Source organism: Erpetoichthys calabaricus, chromosome 2 (assembly GCF_900747795.2).
Source record: "Erpetoichthys calabaricus chromosome 2, fErpCal1.3, whole genome shotgun sequence".
NCBI lineage: Eukaryota > Metazoa > Chordata > Cladistia > Polypteriformes > Polypteridae > Erpetoichthys > Erpetoichthys calabaricus.
In genome coordinates, this window is record NC_041395.2 from 177,889,649 (window position 1) to 177,913,399 (window position 23,751).

General features: G+C 37.8%; 1 protein-coding gene across 2 annotated transcripts in view; it reads right to left on the minus strand.

The window, feature by feature from the left end:
- LOC114646581 (arf-GAP with coiled-coil, ANK repeat and PH domain-containing protein 2-like) overlaps positions 1–23,751 on the minus strand; it is a 201,266-nt gene that overhangs the window by 46,111 nt on the left and 131,404 nt on the right. The gene's annotated exons all lie outside the window — the stretch shown is intronic.

The following is a 23,751-nucleotide window of genomic DNA, read 5'->3' on the forward strand; positions in this document are numbered from 1 at the left end:
CAAAAAATTGTTTTTATGTGGTTCAGTGATGCTCATTCAAGAAACATTCCTATTAATGCGGCACTAATTCAAGAAAATGTGAGGTTTGTAAACTCTCTTGGGACCTGCAATTCTCGTCAGCATAACTTGTAGGCAGGAGGAGATAAAAAGTAATGTGAAAGAAGCTATTGAAATGATTGCAAACGCCTGGATACAAGTTAAAGAAAGCACTACAGTAACAAATACAGAATCTCATTACAACGAAATACTGTACTTTTTAGGTCCCTGGGAGTTCGTTATAACGGAATTTTACCTGTACTTCCTTTTTTGATTCTATAGGTCTGTATGTGCATTAAGTCTCTGCTAGTTTAGGAATAACATCATTCTGCCTGTTAACATTTAGATACATATGACACCTTCATGAAATCCAAAACTGCGATCAGTAAAAACCTATTGCTTAACAGACTGCTTTCTTTTAATTAGACCAATATAGAAGTTGTGTTAGCATTAGAAAAGGAAGGTCAGATGAGTTACAATATGAGCAAATTCATAAAATATATTTGTTGATTTGCCTTGACAGTCTAAAGAAAATCCTCTGGCCATGTTATTTTTTGTTTTGTGTCAGGGATACATTATATCCCAAGACTGAATTATTGATTTGAGTTGGTATTAAATTACTGCACTTAAAGCTGTATAGACGTATCTTTTTACTGCCCATTTTAAATTAACTGCTCTATACTGGATATTGATAGCTCCAGTAATTATGCATGCAGTACATAAATGAGTACACATAATATGTAGTATTTCAAAACATGCACCGAGCTACTCCTTTGCGCTATAAGGCAACCTATTTGGACTGCAAAGAGATAATAACCTGTAAACAGCATGCAGTTTACATACTTTTAAATAATTTCACTTCTAAATATTAAATGTTCTTTTTGAGCAAAATTATTAGCCACTGGATCAATAAGTTATATCATGCTCAAGCTTTCTTCTGTTCACATATTTGTCAATGTAATATGTGGCTGAAAAGTACATGAAGTTCATGCATGGTCATTGCTCTGCTGAACATAATACTAGTACCAAAAGGTAAAAATGTTAAAATAAAAATATCTGTCAATATAATAAAAGTACTGACATGCTGTTAAACAATCCCCAGCTGATAAATGAATAACTTGCAAAACCAGAAAGAAAATATCATTTAGACACATTCATTATTTACAATAGTCTGATTTACATAGAAGAGTCATAGAGAATATAGGACAGCCAATCATGACAATACTGAAACTTCAAAATGTTTATTCCTAATGCTCAAGAATATTAGTGTTTGTGGGTATACTGTATAACATTATTATATATATATATATATATATATATATATATATATATATATATACGCACAGTGCCTTCAAAGAGTATTCAGACTCCTTCAGTTAAGCTAAAAGCATTTAAATTCATATTTTCCTCATCAAACAACACTCATTACCCCAGAATGATGAAGAAACAAAACATAATTTTAGAAATTTTTGTAAATTTCTTAAAAATAAAAGACTGAAATATCACATCATTTGGAGTCCACCTCTGGTCAACTCAAGTGACTGCACATGAATAAGAAAGACACACACCTGTCTGTATAAAGTCCCACAGCTGAAAATGTGCAGCACAGCAAAAACCAAGCTGTGAGGTCAAAGAAATGCCAATATAGTATAGACACAGGATTGTGTCATGTTCACAGATGTGGGGAAAGCTATAAAACATCCTGCAGCATTGAAGCTTCTTAAGAACACAGTGGCCTCCATACTTTTTAAATGAAAGAAGTTTGGAACAACCCTGACTATTCCTACTATTCCTATAGGTGGCCACACTGAGCAATTGGGGGAGAAGGTCTTTAGTAAGAGAGGTAACCCAGAACCCAATGGTCACTCTGGCTAGGTTTCACAGAACTTGTGTAGAGATGAAAGAAACTTTCAGAAGGACAAATACCACTTGGAGACTAGACAGGGTTGATGGAAGGCTAAACAGAGCAAAGTACAAAGATATCCTTATTGAAAACATTTTCCACAGTGCTTTGGACCTCAGGTTGGGCCGAAGGTTAACCTTCCAACAGGACAATAACCCTAAGAACAATGCAAAGACAACAGAAGAGTGCTGAAATGTCCTAGAGGCACTCAGTCAGAGCCTAGCCATGCACCAAAATTCACATTTTGGGGGAGACATTAAAATAGCTGTCCACTGATGGTGTCCATCCAAGCTAACAGAGATTGAAAGGATCTGCAGAGAAGAATGAAAAAGAAAATCCCAAAATCCTGATGTGCAAAGCTTGTCACCTAAAGAGCCTCCAGGCTGGAATCACTGTCAAAGGGGCTTTGATAAAATACTGAATAAAGTGTCTGAATGCTTGTGTCAGTGTGATATTTCAGTTTTTTATTTTTAATAAATTTGCAAAAATTCCTAAAATCTTGTTTTGCACTTTCATTCTGTTGCTTGATGAAGAAAAAATTAACTTAAATGATTTTAGCACAAGGCTGCAACATAGCACAATGTGTAAAAAGTGAAGGGGCTGGAATACTTTTGGAAGGCACAATTAGGTATATTGCCTGCTTTTTGTGTTTTCTTTGTTATTGGATTATTGTCACTCTTCTGAGAAGACATTCCAGAGAGAATTCCATTGTACCAGGTATACAAGGTACTATCTGCACATGACAAAAAACTTCAATAATCAAAATACATTCTTAAAAATATATTTTTGAACTATTTAAATTAAATTAAGGTTTAAATTTGTACAGATTTACACGAGACTTACAGTATTTGTAATTTTACAGTATTTGTAATTTTATACTGAAGATATTCAATTTAGGCAACTTTTCAAAAAGAAAATGTTTCCTTTATTGTAGAAATTCAATATGTTCAGTTTATAAAGATTACATAGTTTTGCAGACTACTCATATTTTTTACATAATACAGAATAGGAAAAAATGTTTTAAAATACTGCAGAGAGCATGAAAATGTCACAGCTTCTATACCGGCAAGATGATGAAAGATGTTATGGCTGGCCTCTCTATACTTTACACTAATTTCTGGGCACAATGCTTTAAGCAAACAAGGACAATGCTGACAGAGAACGAACTGGCGTCACTGGAAATGGTAACTATCTTTTAAACAAATAACTCTGAACAGGTCTCTTTCTTTTAAGATTAAATTTATAATGCTTATTTATGACGTTTAGTCCTGTTCATCTTGACTTAAGCATCAAACTAAAAAATGCAGACGAGCTTCTACAATACCAAATCTTGCAGAAATTAATTAGTAAGGAAGTAAGTAGGTAAACTGTATAATTACCATTACAAACATTCTATGACTTAATACTACAGAATGTGAGGAGATCCTTTAGGCTTTTTCAGGTATCATCACCGGTTCTCTTAAACATAAACTATCCAGCCATAATCCTTATCCTGAGATACTTTTCACTAATATTAAACTGTAAATCTCTAAATTGTGTGTGTGAAGATGACAGGCTAGTTTGTTAATCAGACCAAATGAAATTTAGCATGAACACATAACATTTACATACCACCATTCAGTCATCTACAGCACATAAAGGAGAAATCAAGCAAAAAATAAAAATACGTTAGAAAAATAGAAAGCAAAAAAGATGGATGACCGTATGTTTTGAAGGAGGACTACATGTTGATTATATTAAATGATGGTGGTAGTGGGGATGTTGGCATACACGGTATGTATGGTATAATGATGGTGATGAAACATAAACATTGCCTTAAAAATCTACCTACAGCTGTTGACCTCCAAGCACAAAATCTGCGAACATCAGGCATCAACTCGTAGTCAGCCACCTAGAAGTTCATATAAGAACAAAACTAAAAAGCATGGCACAGAGCTCCGTTCTGAAAATTAAATTTCACTACATGACAGCTGCAGACCTTTGGCATAGAGATACGTATCCCCTTCTCATCTGACAGGATGACACTAGGGAACTGGTGAACACTTACCAGATACCAGACGTAATGAAAGCGACTGAAGATCTTCATTTTAGTAGCCTCTTAAAATATACAAGATAATGAAAACCATTCCAGGATGAGGTTTAAACTTCCATTGTGTAGAGTAATATTGCTCCTGCCTTAACTGTCAAGCACCTGCTTCTCTCACATTTGCCCATGAAGTTCCTTTTACTCTTTCAAGTGATGAGTGTCAGCTCTCCTGGTTCCCAAATCCAATGCTGGTCAAGCCCCGCCTCCTTCTCCTCCTCATCTTACAGACTGGTGTGAAATCATGACTATGGCCTGATAGACAAGGCATGTCCTGCTTCTTCAGCTGACAGACTCGGATTAGCTGTACTCCATGTGGGCAGAACAGACTCGTAAAATACAGCTTATACAAACCCTAATCTTTTGTATTCTTCTCTTGTTTCTGGTTATTGTTTCTGAAATGTTACACATTTTGGCTGGGGCTTTACAGATATTTGCAATTTTAAGTGTTAGAAATGTTATCTACTGTATCTTATTACAGATTATATTGACTAGCCTCGTTTGTTTTTCCACCTAAACTTTTAGTACACGTCAAGTCCAGTGACTCACAACTATTATTAACCTGCTGTACTCATGTGATGGTAAAGGGATATTTCCATTGTTTTAATTATATTTTTGCCACAATGTGCAAAATACTAGGGAGGCTAAGGGCAGATGGGAAAGTAATTTACCATGCAAGGAGCACGCAGGAGGGAAATTTTATGCTTTTTACAATTATTTCTACATATACTGCACCATTTCTCTATGCCCTGCTATAAAGGGTCTACCATTCCTTATAGGATAGTTTCTATTCCCCAATGACTGCATACAGGGCAAAGTTGGTTTGGAAAGATAAGGACTGCACAATTACAGTTTATTCTGAGCTTCATGGCACACATTAACAATTTGCTTGTCCTGACAAGATTTCAGCTAGGAGAGTATGCTGTCAGCTTTCATCCTCTTCATAAAGAGACGACAGAATGGCCCTATATGGAGACAATCAATGTTGCAGCCTCTTCACGTTCCAAACCATCACTAAATATTTCTCAAAATTCAGGGATGTCTGTGTAGGGGTGGAGGGCAAGCCACACCACATGCACTTCAGAAAAGGCAATCCATGATCAGGCCCAGGCAAAGCATGTTTGGGTCCAGCCAGTACTTGCATAGGAGACCGTCTAGAAAAAGCTTGGGTTGCTGCTATTAGAGCTGATGGTGAGGGCATCAGGAGGCACTTAAACTGTGGTCTATGTGTAGATCCCAATGCCACATTGCAGTGACAGGTATACTGTGCTGTAAAAATAGCGTCGTCCTTGAGATGAGACATTAAATTAAGATCCTGACTCTCTGTGAATATAAAAGATCCCTGGGCATCCTTTGTAAAGAGTAGGATTTATCTCAATGTCCTGGCTAAACTGTCTACCACAGCCTGATCATTCCGGCCCCCTAATCATTTCCTGTCCCTAACTGGTTACCTGCCTGTCTCACCACTTCACCATAAAATAGCTAATGTTTGGTAAGCATACTGGCACAAAATGGCTGCCATCACATGATGGTGGTTGAAGTGGCCCCCCACCCTGTATGTGAAGTGCTTTGAGTAATGTGAAAAGCACTATATAAATCTAATGTCTAAATCTAAATTTTAGTCAGGGGGGAGGCCTTATCCAGAAAGCCAAGTTCTATTTTATTTTAAGCCTGCTGTCTTTGCATTAGTGGATTTAGACTGGACTGGACTGTGGCAAAACTACTAATTCTATTGCATTTTCATGTTTTGCTTTGCATTACAGTCTTTTAATACTCTATCCAAAAACTATTTTTATATTTATATCCAAAGTAGGGGTGTGCAATATCTGCAATAAAAAAATTGAACCTTGATATTTTCTGGGACTTTGACGATAATGATAATTAAGACTATATTTGGCATTCTTTAAAAATGTGTTTGTCAGAGTCTTATTGATCTAGCTTGGTCTTGATAATAGGGGATTAATTGTAGTTTACTAATGAGATTAACACTAGAATCCCACAGGCCTATGAAAAAATTCGTAAGCCTGGCCCGCCTTAAATCCCTTTGTACCTCTCCATCAGTGTCTTTTGTTTTATAAATGTGTCAATCAGCACAAGCAGCCTGCTGTAACATCCCCCGCCTTGACAGAGCTCAACTCTCCCAGCTCAAGCCAAGGCTCCTTATCTGCATGTGAGGTTCCTGGAGTTGTATAGGATAAATAATACAGTATATTGTTATACAATGGAACCTTGAGATACGATCACCTCTGTATACGAGAAATTCAAAATACGAGAAAAGTATGAGTGAAAAATTCAGATCTAAATGTGAGCATTGGCTCGCATAACGAGCCACGAGCCAGGCTGTGGGTATAGCTCGCGGCTTAGCGAGGGGGCGTGGTAGCAGTTGCGAGCCGCGATCTGCGGTGTCTACGTTTCTCACTTAAGTGCACAGGTGGGAAACTGCCCACATCCATGATTGTTCCTGTGGCTGATGGGCTGCAGCTGCCATGTCCTCCCCGCATATATAGAGAAGCGCGAGCCAGTTAAGGGGGAGAAGAAGTAAAAGAAAAGAGAGGAGAGAGAACGGAGGTTGCAGCAGGCAGGCAGCAGTAGGAAGTCGGTAGTCGGTGCGGGAGAGCGAGCGAGCGAGTGCAGGCTCGCGTGTAGCTGAACAGGCGAGCCAAACAGCTGAAGCAGGACGGTGTAGAGAAGGTCAGCTGCATTAAGAGTGTCTCGCCTGATGCAGAGCCCGCAGGTGAGACGCTAACAGAGAAGAAGCACCGGGGATTGTCATCTGTTTTTTAAAGACTGCATCCTTTTGACGTTTTAACCTCGTGTTAAAGGATTGTTATTCTTGTGTATTTTAAACCTCCACTTCATAACTGTTTAAAGGATTATTTATTTAAAGATTTATTGAATGCTCTACTGCACTTTGGACACCTGTTTTGATTCTTTTAATAATCAGTTATATTATTTACCAGTGTTATTTATTAAAGGTAGACTACAGTATATATAATTTATCAGTGTTATTTGTTAGGAAAATTGATTTTTATGTTAATATATTTGGGGTGCGGAACGGATTAACTGGATTTCCATTTTTTTCAATGGGGAAGTTTGTTCTAGATTCGAGAAATTCACTATACAAGCTCAGTGCTGGAACGAATTAAACTCGTATCTAGAGGTTCCACTGTATTTGGAATACATGCATTTCATGTTTGGTCCATATCTACAAAGATCTGGGTAAGTGTAGGATGAAAGGAACTGTGAGGCAAGAAATGCTGAACATATACCCAAATGTTATACTAATAATGATGTGAAGTGTGTAATGTGTGAAGACTTTAGTCCAAATATCAAATAAATGAACACTTTTATTAGAGAATATAACCAAAGGGAAAAAAAAGCATTTGATTTACATGTTGCTGTCAATGAGTTAAAAACCCAAGCTCAAATGTCAATCGACAGGAAGTTTATATGTTTTCTTGAACGGTGCAGAGGTAAGAACTGCTACCTAATAACCCAAAGGTCCCGGGTTCAAGCCCGGGCGCTCCGCGTTTTAAGTAGTGAGCTGCTATTATTATTATTACTATAATATAATAAAAACACACATTTGATTTGAGTCTGTAACACCCAGTGTAAATTTTGGCTACTTGTAAAACTTAGCGTTTGTTTTTTTTTTTTTATCATTCAGTTTTATTCTCTCAGCGACGTTTACGTGGTACAACGAACTTGCCTCTCCCTCTCTAAGTTGATGGCATTTATCTCCACTCTTTTCACAAGAGCAGCGCTGTGGCTGATGCCTGCTCAGAACTATTTGTTGTACTGGCAATCAAAAATGTGATGTCCCATGACTGCTATCAGACTGGACAAAGGCAGAACCATAACAGACAGCTTCTTCACAGCGCTTTTGCTGGCTAATAGACTGCTGCACCATGACACAACTCTGCTTGGCACCACAAGTACAATGGGACTTCCACCTGCAGCTGTAGTCACTTTAGTACATGAGCAATTCGCCATGCTAGTGTTTAGATCTGGCAGTGCCATGATGACGTTGTACGCACCCAAAAAGAAGAAGCCTTTGATTTCAGTCTATAACAGCCGATGTACAGTTTTGCTACCTGTAAAAGACATCGTTCAAGGAGTATAAGCAGACACACAAACGCTGGTGAATCATGTCTTCTGGTCATCTTGTTATCACTTGAATTTTTTGTTATTCTGTTTTATTCTTTAATAAAAGCACACTTGTTTCATTATACCTTTGAAAAAGTGTTTCTATTATATACTAGTAACCACTTGAATGAGATCAAATCTGTCTTTGCCATGAAGTACAGGCATGATCGAAAAAAGGAAAAAAGTTCAAATGGCATAGCATTTTCAAATAGTGACATTTTCATGTATGAATGTGTGTATATATGTGTGTGTGCGTGTGAGAGAGAGAGAGAGAGAGAGACTCAACTGCTCAATTTGGCACCATCTCTTTTGTGATATAATTAGTGATGGTGTTTTTTATGTCATGCCATCTGTTGCTTTTCTTGTCATATGGCACTTTTTTAACGAATGATTCCTCTAAAGTTTGCAGAGTGTGTTTTTGTACTTGTACCTTGGATGATTTAGACCGGTCATGGACAGCTGCCTCCTGAAGCTTTTCGTATTCTTCATATTCTGTGCGGTGGTTAGTTCACAAATGGTGAAATAAGTTAGTTGTCAAGTGGTCTTTAACAGCACCCGATGTTCTATACAGTTTACAGATCGCCGTCTTTTGAGCAACATCAGTCTTTTCAAAGCTAAACCACCTCCACCCAATTGAGGATAATCCATGTTTTGCAATTTAAACTAACAACATAGATTGTGAGGCCGTTTTATCCCCTGGCGCTGTTTACTCATTAATTTGTAGGCAGCCATGCACGGACTGTGCTTGCTTTGCACAGTAGTCTATCCAGTTATGTTACATGAGGACTCTCAAGGTGTCTTTTTGATTGTTTTTGGCGAAGTGAGTGACATACTCAAATTCAGCTCACACATTGTTAAAGCAGCAATTAAGATATTATCGTAGACGATACATATCGCACTCCCCTAATCCAAAGGTCACTATCCATATCGAAACCTGCTATTCTGTATCTGTATACAAAAAAATGTAAAAATCACGTGCTTGTCAGCGGAAAGCTTAAAGTGGCAGCTCATTCATAAAAGATGAAAATCAAAACACAGGCAAAAATGTCTCAGGGCTGTGGTTTGTGCTCTTGCTGTTTTCTAAATGTGTAAGTGTTGTGTTTTTATTTTTTTGCTATTATTTTTGCCCCATTATTAAATGAAAAATGCAAGAAAGAATGTGGACAAGACTAACAACAACAACAATAATACATTTTACTTAAAAGTACCCTTCCAGGTGCCCAAGGACACTATACAACAATATACATAAAATCAAATAGTCCAATTTAACAAACAAAATCAATGAGAACAACAAAACGAAATATTAAAAAGATAAATTTTAAGTTTAGATTTAGAAACAGAAAGTGAGTTGCCAGTACAGACCTCTAAAGGAAGGGCATTCCATAACTGTAGTCCCGATACACTAACAGCCCAAGTATCCCAGGTGTGCAATCTGCATCTGCACAGTGGAATGGCTAACAGTAAGGAGTCAGATGAACGAAGTGAACTTGATGGAGTATAAGACATATTAAAGAAGAAAAAGTAAGGTGGAGCCAGACCATGAAGAGCCTTACAAACTAGAATGAGAAGTTTATATTGAATGTGGAAAGGGACAGGAAGCCAGTGTAAATTTAGGGGTGTAGGATTAATATGCTCCAAGGGGTTTAAATAGGTAACCACTCTTGCTGCTGAACTTTGTCCATATTGTAACTTGTTTAGGCTCCGAGCTGGTATACCAAACAACACTGCATTGCAATGGTCAAGTAGTGAGGTGACAAAAGCATGGATGAGTATCTCCACTGCAGTATCAGAGAACAATGGACGCAGCCTTGAAATTTGCTTAAGGTGGAAAAAGGCAATCCTGGTAATATTATTAACATGTGGATCAAAAGGGAGTGCAGGATCAAGAATAACACCAAGGTTTTTTAACCTGTGCGGATAAGGATGTAATAAAGCACAAGATTTTTACTGAGAAATTGTCTATTTTCCTTAAAGTGCCTTGAGATCCAATAATTAAAGCCTGAGTTTTATCACTGATCAGTCTTAAAAATGTTTTCAGACAACCAGAGTTCAGCCAAACAGGCAACAAATGCAGGAGGAGTTAATGTTTGCATAAGCCCTATGTGTAAATAAATCTGTGTATTGTCAGCATAACAATGGAATCATAAACTGCGCCCTCTAATAATGGCACCAAAAGGAAGCATATAAATGATAAAGAACAGGGGGCCAAGAACTGATCCCTGAGGGACACCCTGGAATAAGTAAGATGGGTCAGACTGAAACTTACAAGGAAATAATTTGTCTTTAAGGTAAGATTTAAACCACACAAGTGCACTTCCAACAATATTTAACTCATTCTCAAGTCTTTTTGATGTATTGTATCAAAAGCTGCAGTGAGGTCTAAAAAGTTCCCTAGTGTTTAAAAAAAAAAAAACCACTACCATCTGCTGCGCTTAGGAGATCATTGGTTACCCTGATGAGTGCCGTCTCTGTGCTGTGATTGGCCCTAGGCTAAAACTAGACTGAAATTCCAGACAGGTCATTAGAGGCAAGAATGTCTTTCAAATGGTTCGCAACAGCACATTCTAAGATTTTACTAAGAAAGGGAAGATTTGAAATAGGCCGATTGGTTTTAAAAATCCTCAGGGTCAAGTCCAGGTTTTTTGAGAAAAGGTGTGATAACAACTGTCTTTAGGCTGGAGGAGACCTGGCCAGTAAAAAGAGATGTATTGATAATACTGGTGATAAAAGTAAGAAAAAAGGCAAAGGAGTCTCAGCCAAAGCAGAAGGCATGCGGTCTAGAATACAGGCAGTTGGCACGGCGATCATGACAAGCTTATGGACTGTAGGATCATCCAACAACGGGAAATTCGATATAAACAGTTTCCAGTTAAGACAGGAGATGGACACAGCTTTGACTGAAGCAGTGGACCTTTTTAAAAATTCAGAATAAATCAAATCTATCCTATTATTAAAAAAGGACAGCAATTTCTGGCAAAGGTCAGAGGAGGCAAACAAAGGAAAGTTATTTGCAGATTTAAGTAGCTTATTCACAATACTAAAAAGCTTTCGGGTATTATACTGACCACACAGAATGGTATTAGTATAATAATAAGTCTTAGCTCACTGTAGTGCCTGCTTGTAGAGAGCAACATGTTCTTTGTAGGCAGTTGCATGGGCAACCAAGCTTGTTTTCCTACTAAGGCATTCAAGCCTTCACCCACGAGCTTTAATGTGATACATCTCAGGAGAAAACTAAGGAAGCTGAACACGTAAATGTCCCACTATGACTTTTAAGTGGACCAAGATGATCCAGACTAGTTGAAAGTATATAGTCATAATGATAAACTAAGGTAGCAGGCAATAAAGAAGCATTAGCTGGAGGAGGACACTGCTTCAATGTGCTTACAAGGGTAGTGGCACTGATATTTTTCGTGTTCCTAAAGGAGATATTATGAGGTGATTGTTACCAATGTGACTGACCAGGGATGAGCATATCAAACAATATAGCCTTATGGTCTGAGAGAGATCAATACCATAAGCAGGAGTAATACCACAGGTACAAACAAGGCCAAGTGTGTGTCCTTTAGCACGAGTAGGGAAATTGACATGCTGAGTAAAATCAAAGCACTGAAGTACTGTATGTTAAGAAAATCAATCACATGTAAGGAATCTACAGTCTTCATGCAAGCTGAAATCACCTGCAGTAGCACAGCAGGGTATAAAGAACACAGATAAGTGAGCAATTCATTGAGTTCTGCCAAGAAGACAGGTGGCTGTTTTGGAGGACTATAGACAAATAATATCAACAAAGACCTTGCACCAGACAGCAGTAATGCCAGACACTTAAATGACGAAACACTGCAAGCAGAAACTGGTTTGATTCTAAACTTAGAAGGCATAGTCTTTCCAGATAACAATAGTGGGGAGGGACAGTCGTATTTAATCCAAAATAGTCATTAAGTTGTTGCAAAGTTTCTGTCAAGCACAAAAAAAAAGAAAATCAATATTATGCCCAATGACAAAGTCCACAATAAAAGCTGATTGGCTATTTAGAGAGTGAATGCTGGATTTCAGTATTTTGCATATAGCTATAGCATTTTGGCATTTGATGTGTTAATGATATAGACTGCAAGTTCTCAAAATTTACAGCAGGAGGCAGTCCAGTAGTGATAGCAGAACACTGGCATAAACAAACAGCATCCAAATATAGTCAATTTTATTCTTAGAATGATAACAGTCAAACTTCTGATGCAAGCTTCGGTGACAGTATCTGGGCCAGTGCAGAATTTCCAAATGCCTAAGCAGAAGGACCGATGTAGGGGTTCAGCGCTCAGTATGCTGACAAGCATGAAGCTCTGGGGAAAAAAATGTACCTTCTAGCCATAATCCAACAGAAAATCTGCAGGAATTCAAAAAGCAGACGAGTAGCAGACTAAATAGGCAATATTATGCAAAGACTAAATTTCTTTTAATCCACGGAGCACTGGCAGCCAAAATGCGCCAGCATAATCTCTCATAACCCGGAAGTGGGAGCCTATTGTTTCAACAAGTTCAACAAGGTAGAGAATGTAACTGCCCTTTAATCATCCCCTTTCACCAGCAAAACACAGCTCCGGTTTTCAGTCAGTAAGTAACCATTCTTTTAAAATTTTATTTTGCTAAGCATTATATCTATTCATTATGCATTATAAATGTACATTACATGCATGTTTATTTGGGCGTGCAGAATGTGTTCACCTAACTAATATTCTTGAGCACAAGACTGTACCATTAAAGATATTAGTAAGTTTGTACAAATCAAAGTGCCTACTACATCTGCTGTTCAAGTAACAATGATATAACTCTCTTATAATCAAGGCGGGAATAAGACTGCAACCTCACTACCTTTACTGAAGGCACCTCACCATTCAAACAATAATAAATCAGGTGCAGGAATGAAATACATCAGGTTAACTTCTAATTCCTTTCTTGTTTGTTTGCGTATTTCAATGAATGTAACAAATAATGAGTGTAAACTAACATCTGCTGGAATTCAACTTTTGTTCTGGCATCCCAGTCAATGAACATTAATTATTTTTAAACGGCTTATACAACTTTTAGTAAAGAGGTTATATGTAACTCAGTTTTTTGGGGTCAGATAAATTAAGGGATGGGAAAGTGCCCAATTGTTGGTTTGGCGCTGTTTGGTGCATCTTTTCTCCTGCAGTTGCCTCATTGTTTGCCACATTGCTGTTCATATCTACGTCAACAACTCTGCAGAATTGGACTGCGTGTTGATGCTAAAGCTGCTAGAAGCAGTGAGAGCAGGCTTCTCTCACCTATCTGTAAGGTCTTTCTCATTAGTCTGAACTGCGGTTTGTTCAAAGTATTCATTCAAATCATTATTGTAGTTACTGTTTTAAATGTCTGGTATTGTTTTCAGCACAACAAGGTCTTTTGTTTCTGTCTCTCTTTTAGTTTTCTTTTCACTGCATCCATGGGCTCCTGTTTTGAATGACCTTCCATATGGACGTTTTCTACTTTTATGGCATTATAAAACATCAAATGTACAATCTCATAAGAGTCACCAGCTCTGATCATGCCCCACCCATGTCAACCAACCAGGACTCATTATTATTTATGTCTAATTGGTCAGGTTTATAATCGCAAGGATCAAATTTGGACAGAAGTGTGTTCTAGATAACAGGTTGCTGTGGGCACAAGTAGAGTCAGTTAGTGAAATCGTGGACTTTTTCTGTTATCTGGCATTTTTCCCCTTGCTTATGCTAAGGCTCCTTTGTAAGAAGGGTCACAGGCTGTGCACCCAGGTCACCCTGACGATAGATTCTGCCATGCATATTATAGTCTTTTCTATTCAACCTCTCAATCTTACACTACTGGTTTATTGGAATATAATACTACTAACTGAAATGTTTATTGTGAAAAATGCCATTTAATATTGCTGTTTAATATCAATACAGTATACTCTTTACCCCTCTTTCTTATTATTTTATGGTTCACAGCAGATTTTGCTCCACCTGCACAATTTTCTACATACACCCAATACACAAAAACTGTGTCCCTACTCCATCCAGTTTGCTGCAATACTTAGAAAAACACTCTAGAAAGCAGTACAAGCAAAAGTAAGCATATTGTTTTAAAATAAGCCATGTCCAAGATGTTCATTACAGTTAGTACAACAGCTTGTGGGGTAGGCTCTGACCAGCCCCCTCAACTACCAGCAGATTAGTATGATTAATCAATTACAGAAATGAAGAATCGTGTAAGGAGGATGTTTAAACAATACAATACAAAACACTGGGAATCCAGTCTGGATGGAATTTCAGGCTGTGCGTTGAAAACCTGCAGCAACCAATTAGCTGACATCTTCAGTCACATTTTTAATATTTTGCTGAGAGACACTGCAGTCCCTGCAAATTATCACCATGCCTAAGAAAACAAAAATGAACTGTCTCAATGACTATAGACCAGTAGCAGTCACTCCACTCGTGACGAGGTGCTTTGAGAGCCTGGTGTTGGGACACATTAAACTGAACACTAGATATGTAAAGTGAATGTGATCGTATGGTTCATTATAACCAGCCCACAGAGGATGTCATATACCTTGTACTTTATACCATTCTGGCACATCTGAGTGATAAAAATCTGTAATGCCGGGGTCCTATTCAGCATTTAACACTGCTGTAAATGCAAAGCTGACATCTAGACTCCTCAATTTAGAATTTGGCACCACCTTCTGTCATGATTTTTAAACTTCCTAACCAACACAACTCAGCATCTGCAGAATGGTAGGATCACTTCCACCTTGCTTACCCTCAACCACATGGATTCCAAAGGGTAGTGTGCCCCTTCTCTACTCCTTGTTCACCTCCAAAGTTGGCCAGATATAGCCCAAATCCATCATTAAATTTACTGATGACACAAACTTCATATGCCTGATCATCAACAATGATGAGATGTCTTATAGGAAAGATATCTACCTGCTGACTCAGTGGTGCCAGGACAATAATCTCACCCTTAAAGTCAGCAAAACCAAGGAGCTGGACATAGTCTTCAGAAAACAAAAGGCTGACCACACTGCCTTCTGTTGAAAGAGTGAACAGTTTTAAGTTTCCTGGAGTGACTATTACTGATGAACTGAAGTGGACACAACACATTTTGGGTTTTGTCAAAAATGCGCATCTGTGCCTTTACTTCCCCAGATGTCTGAAGACAACTTGCATTTCTCGATCTGTTCTCACAAACAACTATACATGCACATTAGAGTCCACACTCACTATCTTCATCACATTCTGGAACAGCATCTATTCAGCTCAAGAACATAAAGCTGCAGAGGGTGGTGAACATGGCACTGAATACGACTAGAACCCAGCTGTTGTTTGTTCAGGACATATATTGTACAACACATTGCCTTAGAAAGTCAAACAGGATTATTAAATACCTCAGCCATTCTACATTTGTTTCTATCAGGAGATCATAGGATTGCTGAACAGTTAAATTGAACAATAAATAGTGCAACTTAACAGTGTGCATGTATTTTATAAATGTACAGAGGATTCAGAAAGTATTCAGACCACTTCACTTTCTGCACACGTTATTGTGTTGAATTTTTAATTTTGAATGGATAAATTTGCCATTTTGTCCATCACTCTAAGTCAGCAACCTCTAACGACAAAGTGAAAACATCTTCAGAAAGGTTTGCAAATGTATTCATGTAAGTATTCAGATCCTTAATACTTTGTAGAAGCCCCTTTTGGCAGCAGTTTTATGTCTTATGGCTTCATGTCTTCTTGGGTAAGTCACTACAAGCTTTGCACACCTGAATTTGGGCAATTTATCCCACTCTTCCTGGCAGGCCCTCTCAAGCTTTTTGAGTTTGGATGGGAAGCATCTGGAAACTGCCATCTTCAGCTCTCTCCACAGATGGTGTATACGATTTAAGTGTTGGCTTTAGCAGGGTCAGAGACTTGTCTCAATCCAGTGTTGTCATGGCTGTAACTTTTAGGTCACTGAGGTGCTTAAAGGTGAACTGTCACTCCATTTTCAGGTAGTGTGCACTCTGGAGCAGGATTTACTCAAGGACCTCTCTTTGTTTCACTGCATTCATCCTTCCTCAATTCTGACCAGTCTCTCTGTCCCTGCCACTGAAAATCACCCCCAGAGTTTGATGCTGCCACCACCATGCTACACTGTAGGGATGTTATTAGGCAGGTAATGAGCAATGCCTGGATTTCTGCTTAAAGAATCAAGTTTTTATCTCATCAGACAAAAAAAATTAATAAATTTGCAATTCTTTCTGAAAACATCTTTTCACATTGTTATTATAGGATATGGTATCCTATAATTTATCCCCGTCCCTTCTAAAAAAAGATCCAACTCTGCTGGGCCCTTGAACAAGACCCTTAACCTGTAATTGCTCCAGGGGCAATGTACAATGGCTCACCCTGCGCTCTGACCCCCAAGGGGTATGCGAAAACTAACAAATTCCTAATACAAGAAATTGTATAAGGCTAAATAAAGAACAAAAAAAAATAAAATAAATAAAATCTTAATGCAATTTTTTTTTTTTTTTTTACAGCATCTCTGTAGGGATCTGTAGTGGATGCCTACTACTCAGTGACTTCAAGCCTTGTAGTTGGCACTCAGTTCTGTGATGGCAACTTTGAGTGTGCAGTGCTATCCTATCTGTTATCTTGCCAGTGGATATTCTAGAAGCCATCACTGCACTTTTTCCCCTTTACCAAAAAAACAAACACCCTCTCTCCTGCTGGCCTGCTGTAATCAAAGTGGAACAGTGGAATACATTTCTGTTGCCTTACCTGTCTGTACATTGTTGCGCATCTCCTGGACATGGAACACAAGCCACCATCTTCAACAGTTATTGAAAATTCACCTCTGGATCAATTCTTACCTTTTTCAATAATGATTTTTTTGGGACTGCTTCAATACAGTTTTGGTGGGTTTTTTTCTGGGTATGTATTGGGATATTGAAAATACTGCATAATTTGTGGGTGTTCTGGCAATAAAATCATAATTCAAGCTTTGTTCCGTTGTGTACATGAATGGGTGGTTGGATGAATTTCATTGCAGCATTGGGTTAATCTTGGCCTTAACACTAGAATTACCAGAGCCTATGAAAAAACTCGTATATCCAGCCCACCTTAAATCGCTTCTTAAAACCTTTCTCACCTCTCCGCCAGCGTCTTTTGTCATCTAAATGTACTGATAAAGACATGCTGCCAGCAGCCGGCTATTCCATCCCCCCAACGACTTAGAACGTAAACAGGCTTTTCCCAGCTCATGCCTTGATTGATTACCTGGGAGTGAAGTGGAGTTTTAGAGTAGAAATAATAAGATTGTTATTTGGAACACATGCATTTCATATGTGTTGCATTTCTACAGTAATCTGTGTAAACACATTGTTAAAACAGAAACGTGTTATATATTCTAGTAGCAATTGACAAAATGTAGGCATAAACTATATAATGTATGAAGCCTGAAGTCCAAAAACAAAGAAACACTTTCACAAAAAGTACAAAAAAAAGCCACCGCCAAAAAAACCCGCCTTAGTGTGAGACATTGATATGAATTAACTATCACTGCTTCCGTGGCGTAACAGTATCAGTCGCTGACTGGGAATCAGAAGCTCATGAGTTCGATCCTGCACAACTCCCATTTGAGAAGTGTTCTTATTTTCACTATTTAGAATAAAAAGATACATTTTGATTTCAGTCTGTAACAGCTGGTGTAATTTATGATATTTGTAAAGGTTAGCTTTATTTTTTTTAAATTCACTTTTCATTGTCTCAGTCGCGTTCAGGATCCATCCCTACCGCCCCCCACCTGACACTGCTGTTTTTACATAAAGACTCGCTATAGTTCTGCAGTGTATCACGATACGTACGACCGCGTGTTTTTTTCCCCCAGTATTGCCAGTCCCCACGTGTTGCTGTATGCTGTTTCTTTTGTACTCCAGGACATGCAGAGGAAAGCATAGTAAAGAGCAGTAACTTCAGCGCTATATGCAATCATCAGACACTCCCCATCTGATGCTGTTTTCACATAAAGATGCACTAAAGCTCTGCAGTGTACTTGTGACTGCATTGTCGTACCAATGCTTGCGAACTGAAGTGTCTGCATGCACTTTTCGTGCATTATACGTGTATTTTTGAGCATGCCCATGTAGCTCAAACACAGGAACATATGTTGATGTATAAGTATAACAAAACAAGTGCACTTTTATTCAAGACTATAACCGAAGAAAAAAAGAAAGCAAGTTACAGTAGGTGGAATGCTAAGAACTGCTGATTTCCATTCTGTGCTATATAACTGTTAACATTTGAATCTGATGATTGCATATAGCGCTGTCTGATTTAGTGTGCACAAGAACATGCAGGTGGCCAGTTGCTGAGTGCTACAACGCACATTTTAAAAAAAGAAAGAGACAAATATATGTGACGTTTTGAAGAAATCATTTTATGACGCGAATAGTACCAATCAGAAAACATCGTCGAAGTAATGCAATATTATTTGAAAACGAACAGCATCAGGTTGGGTGTGAAGTTATACTGGCGCTGTTTGAGTCAGATCAGAAGCTGAATAAGCTGAAAAAGCTCCTGTTCTGACTCTAAGTAAAAAAGCATGAATTAATCAACAGAAATAACCGCGATTGACATTTTAAAGTTAACGATTTACAGTGCATACCAATTTATAAATTCAATGTCTGTTTGAGGAAAAAAAAAAACACTTTCTTCAAAGCTGGGAATTGAACTCGCGTCTCTGTGGCAGAGTTAGGTAGTGGTGCTCCAAGTCAGCAAACCGTCCTTATAACTTATTTTTTCAAGATCCATAACACACAGACAGACAGAGCACTGCGTAATACAGAGACAGACAGGCAGAGATATACAAACAAACAGGGAAGGCACATGTACTGAAAGAAAAAAAAAAATCAACATGCGCATTGTTTCTGCAGCACTGAATGAGCTCCCCCAATCTGACTCTCTAAGTAACAGCGCAAGTACAGACACAAATCAAGTGCATGTGTGTACTGTATAATATTAACAAAAAGAGCAGCTTACTACTGAAAACGGCAAATATAGGAGTGAGGGGGGGATCAAACCAGGGACTCTTGATTACACTTGGTTTGCGTCTGTACTTGCGCTGTTACTTAGAGAGCCAGATCGGGGGGAGGGGTGATGTTAGAGCGGGTGAGCTTATTCAGTGCTTTTTCTTCAGTACATGTGCCTTCCCTGTTTGTTTGTATATCTCTGCCTGTCTGTCTCTGTATTACGCAGTGCTCTGTCTGTCTGTGTGTTATGGATCTTGAAAAAAATAAGTTATAAGGACAGTTGTTCATGTTAATTGCAGTCTCAATTGTTAAAATATTTTTTTAAAAGGAGCATCCCACATGAAAATATAACGATCTCATTAACTGACAGTGCATACCAATTTACAAATTTTATGTCCGTTGAGGTTAAAAACAAAAAAAAAGAAGTAACACTTTATCCCCAGCGGGGAATTGAACTCATGTTTGTGAGGCAAAGAAAAGCTACTCGGTCTGAGAAGCAAATCTTAGCGCGCTACGCCACGGAAACTGTTATATGGTGTGTGAAGCTTTTTGTGGAAGTGTTTATTTGATCTTAGGAACTCGGGGCTTTACACATTCTACATTTTGTAACATTTATTACTAAAATATGAAAAAGTTTCTGTTTTAGCAATGTGTTTACACAGATTACTGTAGAAACGGAACACGCATGAAATGCATGTATTCCAAATAGCGATCTATTATTTCTATTCTAAAACTCCAGCAGTTCAGTCACTCCCAGGTAATCAAACAAGCCATGAGCTGGGAAAACTTAGTGAACGTTCTGCGATGGTGGGGGATGGAATAGCCGGCTGCTCGCTGCTCCTCATAATCGGCACATTTAGAAGACAAAAGAGAGGTGAGAACGGTTTAAGGTGGGCCGGATCTACGAGTTTTTTCGTAGACTCTGGTAATTCTAGTGTTAAAATCCCATCTGTTTCAGTAGACTTAGCAATTTTTAATTAATGGAGGTCTGTTACAGATATATTACTGAGATTTCTTTTTCTCATAACTAGGTATTCCACTTCATTGACTTCTTCCTCTAATTACTATTTATGTAACCAGTAACTACAAAGTGATAAAGGTAGATACAGTACTTTTGATGGACTGGCATCAAGAGCAGCATCAGTAGAAACACCGCAATGCATTTTTTGTTTAATTAAGTGAATTTCAAAATAAAATATGAAATTGCAAATATTCAAGTAAATTTTTCTTACATGAAGCCAGTTAATGTTCAGTCCTTCTTGAAACATACATATTTTAGATAAAACTGGCATTTAAATAATTCAATTATATAATTTCCTTGAAATCAAACCAGAATGACCTGAAGAGCTGATTCACACTAGAGCTTTTCTAATTTTAATGCCTTCTAATTCTAGTTTTAATATCATTTTTTCAAGCAGTTTTCTGGTCTTATTTGGGGTGCTTTTCAGGTGTTTTTCAAGCATTTCCAAGCATTTTTCTGGTGTTTTCAAAGAAACATTTTACAGAAAATATTTGATTGATATTATTTCCAAATTGTAGGGTTTGAGATGTCATTGTGTTGTGATTGTTGTGTTTCCAGAATGTCTTCTATGACTTTAGTGCTGACAGTCCTGGTGATCACAGTACAGAAGAGCATGTGTCATCAGTGTTGTGAGTGAACATACGGAGTTCACCCTGTTCTACAGCAAAGTAGGTAAGAGGATGATTATGGACACTCTATGAAGCAAGCAATATTGTGAGAAATTCCAGGATTACACATGGGTGTTGATAAGCACGTAAATATGTACATAGTGATGTGTGGGAGAGAAAAAAATCATAGAAGTGCGTGAAAAGGATGTCTAGTAACAGCTAGAGAGAAGTCAAGTCAAAAGAACTGAACATATGTTGAATTCATATACATTTAATCCTGCATGCGCTGAAGGGAAAATGTGATCTTCTCAGTTTATACATTTAGCATCACCAGTAGTCAATGCTTGCTACAGTAGCACAGGATGTAAGAAACATTGTGGAATTGTGGTCTACTGCTAAAACACAAAAAACAAAGAACTGATAAATAATACTTAGGGGGCAACAAGAGCCAACAGCATGATATGAACAAAAAAAAGACCACAAATCATAGCATCTGTGTTCTCTGATAGGGTCCAAGCACTATATCACTTCAAAAATGTTAATGACCTATTTTGGTTAAAAAAGTAAAAACAAACATATAAACAGGGAAAGCAAAATTAGACAATTTCTGCCATCCAGCACACAAGTGACAAGCCAAAGCAGTTTAGTTGGTTGTAGTAATGAAAATACATTGAATGAGGGTGGAACCAATGTACAGTAAAGTTAGAGGACTGAAGATGAAAAGAAAGAAGCTTACCTGTAAAGCAGCCTGTTGGCAGCAAAGAGAAAAAAGGGGAAATAAGATGAGTTTAGACAGCAAAGAGGCAAATATCTATAGAGAAAGATAACACAAAAATTAGCTCTCAAGATGAAAAGGTGAGGCTTAATGTGACAGGTTTCCAAAGAATAAGCAGCATAAAAGATAATGAACTGCCTTTAAAGGACAAAGGTCCAATTCCACAACAGCATTTATTTTGTAATTTTTATTTGTATTGCCCAGCATCAAAGTAACATACAGCACTTGGTGTCTTTAAAGGCAAAGGAAGGGATGCATGATCAATTCCATATTTGAATTTCATCACGTCCCTTGCAAAATCTAGCTAAAATGACGACCCAGCTTAAAAATATACAGCAGAATATCGCATTTAGTTACAGTATTTGATATGGGATAAAACCTTAGCGATACACAAAGAGAATACAGGAAGCAAGTGGAATATATAACCCTAAAACTGTCCAAGTGCTTGCTGTCTTCAGTGACAGAAGTAAAACTTCTGAAGGCATACAACTTCCACTGTCATGTCTTAAGTATCATTTTCACTTCTTTTATAGATCTAATTCCTGGGGTTTTTAAGGAAATTTGTTTTCTGCACTCATGTAATGAAATGTCAAGGCACTCATTAACTAGCAGTCATTCATATTAAAGAAAAGGGGCAGTGGCTTTGACTTAGAAGATGTGAAGAAAAGCTAAAGGCATTATCTTCACAAAGCAAAAACTTTGTGGAACTCTATTTTCACAACACTCACGAATACTGTTCATAAGGAACAAAACATTTTGGCTGCTTCAGAATTTATTCCATTTACTGGAACACCCTAGTACAAAACAAAAAGTGCCAGATTTATATTTGCATGTAAGAGGAATCATCCACAAGTTTTGAGCTTAAATTATTAAAAGATGCCCCAGGAATACAAAACAATACTTGTTTTTTTTGTGAGCAGTGATACACTGATTATAAAATTCACAAAGTTGTCTAGGACACATAAAAGTTTTCTTATCGGTAAACACTGTACTCTAGCTATTCTAATATTTTCATCACTGGCATAGAACATCCCATAGATTTATTACTTCAGGTAATCACATGGTGCCATATCTGGAGAATAGGGTGGTTGTGGCATCTCTTTGAATCCACTGTCATGAAGAAAGATGAAGAAGAGCGACAGTATATTTGCCCAATTTTCACTCATTGACTTCAATAAGCAATGAACCAAATCAGCACAATGCTGACCAATTATGTGGGTGTTTTGAGGTGTGTGATCAGTAAGATTACAAACTCAAAATCATTACAAATGTGCACATTATCTGCACTAACATTGACTTTAAATTGTCTTCGGTATTGGCAAATTGCTTGCTGTTTGGTCAAAGTGACACATCGGAGTTTCTTCCACACTTATGAAACATTTCTTAAATTTCTCCCCATCTGAATTCAGTTCCATTCATTATTATGGAACGGTAACACTTTTTTGGGGGGGGGGGTTGGGGAGCATCTCTACATCAAAAACTATTACTACACCTTCATCCTTTGTCCTGTCTGGCTCTGGTGATCCCTTCCTTCCCCACCTCTGCTATGGCTACATATTAAAATTCTCTATCATTTCACTGCTCTCTTTAGCAGATTCTCTTTGCTGAAGTAATTACAGCATTTTAAATATATAAAATCCATCATGTCTTGTGCATTGCTACAGACAAAAAAAGTGCACCAGAAGAAACTAGCTAAATGAAATGTTGCTCATATTTGTAACTAAATCCAGTTTCACTGTGAATATCTGCAATGTCTTCAATATAGTTTAAATCTAAATTAGAAGGAATGGAGTTTGCGTTTGGGCTGTTATGGAAAGAGGAATAACCAAAGTTCATTCCAAATCATTCTTAGAGCTTTACCAACATACTGGCCTGAGCTGTCAAAAGCACATAGTATAACGAATTACGCCTATGAAACATACAACACCTCTTCATTCCTCATAACTGAATAATGCATGAATAGGACTACAGTACAACTGCTGACTAGAACATCATTATTCCAGATTAAATTAGGAAAGAGTTCATGGTTTTGTGAACAAACTGCCTGGCATAAAAAAAAAATACAATCAATCAAGTACAGAAAGAAGAGGAACACAGATGCCAACCAACATTTAAATCTAATTTTTAAA